The sequence below is a fragment of the Branchiostoma floridae genome, chromosome 5 (assembly GCF_000003815.2).
Source record: "Branchiostoma floridae strain S238N-H82 chromosome 5, Bfl_VNyyK, whole genome shotgun sequence".
NCBI lineage: Eukaryota > Metazoa > Chordata > Leptocardii > Amphioxiformes > Branchiostomatidae > Branchiostoma > Branchiostoma floridae.
This window is the reverse complement of record NC_049983.1, coordinates 3,144,022-3,149,959: the sequence shown is the minus strand read 5'-3', so window position 1 is coordinate 3,149,959 and position 5,938 is coordinate 3,144,022. Positions and strand designations below refer to the sequence as shown.

At 43.0% G+C, this 5,938-nt stretch overlaps 2 long non-coding RNA genes across 2 annotated transcripts; both read right to left on the bottom strand.

Annotated features, from left to right (window-relative positions):
* Positions 1-67: 67 nt before the first annotated feature.
* LOC118416665 lies at positions 68-3,757 on the bottom strand. The gene is made up of 4 exons (XR_004831239.1): positions 2,579-3,757; positions 2,064-2,194; positions 1,715-1,936; positions 68-1,367 (listed from the first exon to the last, which is right to left on the bottom strand). It is a non-coding gene; the product is annotated as an uncharacterized LOC118416665 (long non-coding RNA).
* Positions 3,758-4,328: 571 nt separating this feature from the next.
* On the bottom strand, positions 4,329-5,158 carry LOC118416670. The gene is made up of 2 exons (XR_004831245.1): positions 5,080-5,158; positions 4,329-4,650 (listed from the first exon to the last, which is right to left on the bottom strand). It is a non-coding gene; the product is annotated as an uncharacterized LOC118416670 (long non-coding RNA).
* Positions 5,159-5,938: the final 780 nt, after the last annotated feature.

Here is a 5,938-nt window from a genome sequence, read left to right as displayed (position 1 = left end):
AGCCGGTACCTATATTCAAAGATGCCAGCCATTCCTTTCAATTCTAGTGTAGAATAAACACTACACATTTGATTTCAAACTGTTTATTTGATAGCAATTATTGACAAAATAGATATATGAAAACATATGTGTGCAAATCTAAAAAACACACAATGAATTGAGAAAAATACACAAGCACTATATAAAACTTTAAAAATTGAACTGAAATCTTAACATCTTCCATACATAGATTAACAATTACCCTTACTCTAGGACACGGTGGCCAACAGAGCCAAAATCAGATCAGTAAATGTAACATTGTCATTACATGGTATAGAGGTAGCTTGGCGCCTTTGTACTTGACGAAGATTAGAAAGTTATTTTGTAGTCTAAGGCTTAGGCAGAGCTGATTATTAGTGTTCGACAAAAAGATGTTGCATCAGTATGTTAGTGTGTGTTTGGAAGGGTTAGTTTGTTAGTGTGTGTGCGTGTCTGTGTCTTTGTGTTAGTATCAGCGTCAGCCTAAGCCTTAGGTAGGGATTTTTCCAAATGACTGATTTAAAAGGCTACAAACAACCTATACTCATCAATAAACGGGCAATATTAATCGATCTACTGAATTACAATAATACAATTGAAATGCATTTTTAACACAAAGGCTAAGTGACAACAAAAGACAGTCACCCTGTACTGGAATGGCATGATATGATATATTCAAAACAAAGACTGCTTACAAAAGACGCATGTCTACACAGCTCAGCATCTCCAAACCTCTTTGCAATACGAGACCAACATGAAGCTTGACTCAAAAATATGGGAATAGGCAAGCTTAACTACATGAATCTAACATCTTGATATACATAATGTACACTTTGCATTCTGTCTGCAATGATTCGGTTTCTGTGACTGTGTCGACACCAAAAAGTATAGTGTGTCTAAAGGACTAAACTACTAATATCAAATAGGCTCTTCAACCACCTGTCTTCATTTCTGGCCTGTGTCGTTCTCTTGGTTCGGGACCCAAGATAACGACACGAGGCAGATTATGTAATGGTCTAGGTCCCCGACAACCACTGACCACGACATAAAACAGATATGACACCAGATGGTGAACCAGGAAAGTTCCTGTTTTCTAAAAAAACAGAATTTAGAGTAACGCTAAAAACAATGCCGACCATCGACACAGCCACAGAAACCAAACCAGTCACACATTGGGCCTGTATAACACAGAAACGGACTGAAGCCCTGCGTGCAAAAGGAGCCTTGGAGAGACTGAATGACTCCTTGGCTTCGTGATGAACTGGATGTTGCCACGAAGCACCGTCAGTGATGGTAGCACCTGAAGCCTCCATTCCCAGCTCCTTCGCCCTTAGCAAGTCCAGGCATTTCTGCCAAATCGGTAGAACAAACATATATGCAACCTCACACAAACTGTTCAACCAGTCATAATTTTGATTATAGAAATAAAACTCTCCAAAGCACTGTTCGGGTCCAGACATTGAAACTGTAAGCTTAAATTTACCAGCACAAAGGAAAAAGACTGCTGTCCTACAATTAAGAAAAGCTACTTTCACAAAACACAGTACAACACAATTAGAACGTTTCGGGTAGTCCTACAAATGTTACTACTGTCGGTTTATACAGACTGACAATACTGCGCAAACAAGATACAATGCTACAAACATGCCTAGCTATAGGCCGATTGCCTAATTTTACACAACACACTGTGCCATACCTTGTCATATGTCCGTGAAAGACTGATCAGGTCTTGTAGAGATGATTGACATACGGACTGTCCTCTAAACATCCAGTTATGAAATGTCTTCTCAAGAAGCTGATGAAGACGACTTTCAACGAATCCAACTTTGGGAAGTGGCACCAAGACGGCTTCCGCCAGGACCACTGTCTCCTCGGATGCCTGGCACCTCCTTTGCCCACATTTTCCCGGCAGGCCTTGCTGTGAAACCGGCAAAAGAAACAGACATGCATGAACTGCCTCACTACCGCTGCAACTAACACAAATGGTTCAACGCCGGCTGTCCATTGGCGAGTATACGAACTGGACACACAATGCAGTACAATACCTTGTCTGTGTCTCGGAAAGACTCGTGCCTTGGTGATGCACCGGACGTTGTCACGAATCACTTTCAGTAACGGTGACGCTTTACACGTCCATTATCCAACTCTGTTCATTGCTTTCCACGTTCAGTCATTTCTAACAAATCGGTAGAAGAAACAGACATATGCATCAGCTGCCGTACCACCGCTGCCACAAACACAAAAGGATTAAGGCCTGTCCAATGGCACCTAGAAACTGGACACCCCAAACCTCTATACAGACTATCTGATATTCAGATGAAGAATGCGTATGCCAAACTTTTCCATGATCCACCTGACAAACATTCCAACCATAATACAAATGTATTCATATGCGTCATTCAAGCATTAATTTATACCCGAGCATTAATTGTTCGGGTACAAACATTGAAAATGAAACTATAAACTTAAACTTGCCAACACAAATGAATTGTTATTCATTGGCAAAGAACGTTGTCCTAGCTATAATCAAAAACTGCTTTCACACAATACGATACGATACCTTGTCATATGTGTGGGAAGACTGCGAATCGTTCACGTTCGGCACCTTCCTTCGCCAGCCCTAGCCACCCTTTCCGCGTCCAGACATTTCTTCTTACGGTACGATGATCCTCAGTATAAAAGACGAGACAAAAATGAAACTTCACCAAGAAATATGGTAAAGACTATACCTAATACTTAAAGTAAGCTTAGCTAAGTATGTGAATGAGGCATGACAGGAAGTTAACTTGATTTGTGATTGTAATTTCAATTCTTGGTTTAACATAGACATAGCGGGAATAATCATGATCTCTTGAATGATGGAAAGCACAAGAGTGCGCTTTGCTGAAATTCCAAGTAATGCTGCCGTTTGTTTTGGTTACAATTTTGAGAGTAATGGCTTCAGTCTGTTTCTGCCTTATACAAGCCCATTGAATAGCTGATTCGGTTTCTGTAACTGTGTCGACACCAAAAAGTATAGTGCTTCTAAATGAAGCAAATTTTACTATTGATATTAAATAGGCTCTTCAGCCACCTGTTTTCCTTTCTGGCCTGTGTCGTTCTCTTGGTTCGGGACCCAAGATAACGACACAAGGCAGATTATGTAATGGTCTAGGTTCCCGACAACCACTGACCACGACATAAAACAGAAATGACAACAGATGGTGAATCAGGGAAGTCCCTGTTTTAAAAAAACAACAACCAGAATTTACAGTAACTGGCCGAATACAATGCCGGCCATCGACACAGTCACAGAAACCAAATCAGCCACACACCAGGCCTGTACACCACATAAACGGACTGAAGACCTGAGTGCAAAAGGAGCCTCCATTTACAAAATGTCCTGATATAAACCCCTACCTGCATCATCACTCGAGATGTCAACAAAACACACTCAAGCGCCTTACCATCAACCAAGAGATTTTTTAAAGTTAAAGTAACCTCACAAATTATTTACTTCCTATCATGCCGATGACAAGTTAGTCCCAGCCCATCTCTGCAATATGTTTCCATTTCACACCCCATAAGACAAATAACAACTTAACTTAGTTTCAGGTCCTCTGGTTGATCCGAGCTCGATGGTACCAATAAGATCCTGGAAGCAACAAAGCGAAATTATTATAATTAGGTCGAGACAGCCTTCTTGTTTTGTTGTAATTCATCATCATCATCATCATCATCATCATCATCATCATCATCATCATCATCATCATCATAGGTACCCCCAGATGACCCCGCGTGGGGCAAAGTAGGGGAGGGGGGGGGGGGTTTGAGGTCCCGCACCCGATTCATATACCGGGTAAGGGCGGGCAGCCGTCCTGCCTGGCACGGAAGCACTCAACGGTGGGAGCACTTAGTACCGTGCCAGGCAGGGAATGCCACTCCGGAATTGTTCTGGGAAAGTATGAGAATTTGTATGTGTCAGTGCGGGCGAAAATTGGCTGGTACTTGAGATGTTCCACCGTCAAAGACAACCCTCTGGGTTCTCTCCGCAAGGAAGGCCCTGAGCCAAGACTGAAGGAGGCCAGAAATACCATAGTGCTCGAGTTTGCTCAGCAGACGTTCGTGAGGCACGGTATCGAATGCGTTGCTAAAGTCAAGCACCATGGCATCGACCTGTTTGTTCTGGTCCATGTTTTTGGCCAGGTCTTGGAGGGTAAGCACCAGCTGGCTCTCGCAGGACAGACCCTTTCTGAAGCCATGTTGCGCTAGGGACAGAATGCCATGAGTGTCTAGATGTTTCATCATGTGGCTGTGCACGATGTGTTCGAGCACTTTACCACAGACCGATGTCAGAGACACCGGCCTATAGTTTAATACATAAGAGACCGCACAAATTGTTTACTTCCTATCATGCCGACAAGTTAGTCCCAGACCATCTCTACAATATGTTTCCGTTTCACACCCCATAAGACACACAAGAACTTAACTTAGTTTCGGGTCCTCCGACAGGGCTTTCACACGAGCACCGATCTTCTGGACGTCACCGTACAGCTAGCCGTGGAGATGGCATCGGACAACCTCTCACCGGGATAAGTCCCAACATGAACATTGCAGCTGCAGTTGATCCGTCTTGATGGCACCAATAAGATCCTGGAAGCAACAAAGCGAAATTATTGCAATTAGGTCGAGACAGTCTTCTTGCTTTGTTGGAATACGAGCGATCGCGATGATGTCACGCTCACGGTGACGCAGTGGTAGGCAAAAAGCAGGTGTTTGGAAAAAGATTGATTTACATATCAACCAATAATTTGATCTGCTAATTCAAATATGAATTTTTAATCCAATCTACTGCCATTCTGGTAGGCGCCAGCCGTGGAATACCCCGGATGTAAACAACAGCAGTGATCGGTCGTATTGAAATAGCCTTACACGTAAGCGCCGGTAGGTCCGCGTTTTTATGTCCTCCAACGTTCACAAAAGAATTCAACGTTAACGTTGCCGATTATTGGCATTACATTGGACTGTTGATAATTTGCTTAAAACACATAAATGCACTATGTGAAAAACGACCCTACTAACCTGTTGTCTTGGGTTAGACACGGCTTGAAGTACAAAGGATTCACAGCGGTCGTGCTGCCCTTTTGTAATGAGAGTTGCGAGGTATGTCTGTCACATCAGACGGCTGGCAGACGAACGACGCGACACTTTGGGGTTTCAGACAGGTAACCACAGGGGCTAGTCTATACACGATTGGTCTAGTCTAGAAAATCCGCCGGTGTTATTGGTCAAAGGAATGCTCTTGTATGATTGGTTATCTGAGATAATGAAATTGATTGCAGCACACGACCAGAGGTAGCAGTTCATTACGGCACTGCAGCTGAAAATGAGCCTAGGACTCTGTTTCTATGCCTAGGATAGGCACCATCTTCTGCAGTTGCCGCTGACTCATTCTTTTTGTTTGCTTAAGACGGATAGCAAGCGAAAGGAATGAGTCAGTGGTTCTTACGGAGGGCTAGAAAAAGGCAAGTCAAAGTTCATTGCACAACGCTTGTAAATAGATACAATGCAAGGCAAGCACTGGCTTATTTAACCAATCGCAGGTCATTCGCCAATGATGCATGCGGATGGTCGGCGCCACATGACATGAACGGCCCTTTGTCACATCACCTAAAGTTATGTAAATTGAATGGATAATCTGCGTTGTGTAAATCCACTTGTTTGATGTAACACCCTAACGTTTTAGGGCATACCCTACCTATACTTAATGCTGTGGAATTCTACAAAAATAAGCAGAAGAAAGGGAAGTCAAAATCTCATTTCTATGACTAAACGTCCATGGCAAGACAACCTAATAAGGACGAGAAAGTGCTCAGATTGCATGGCTATGGCGGTCCCAGTTTTTCAGTCCAGAGAAAGTTAAATACTGTACATGTACATG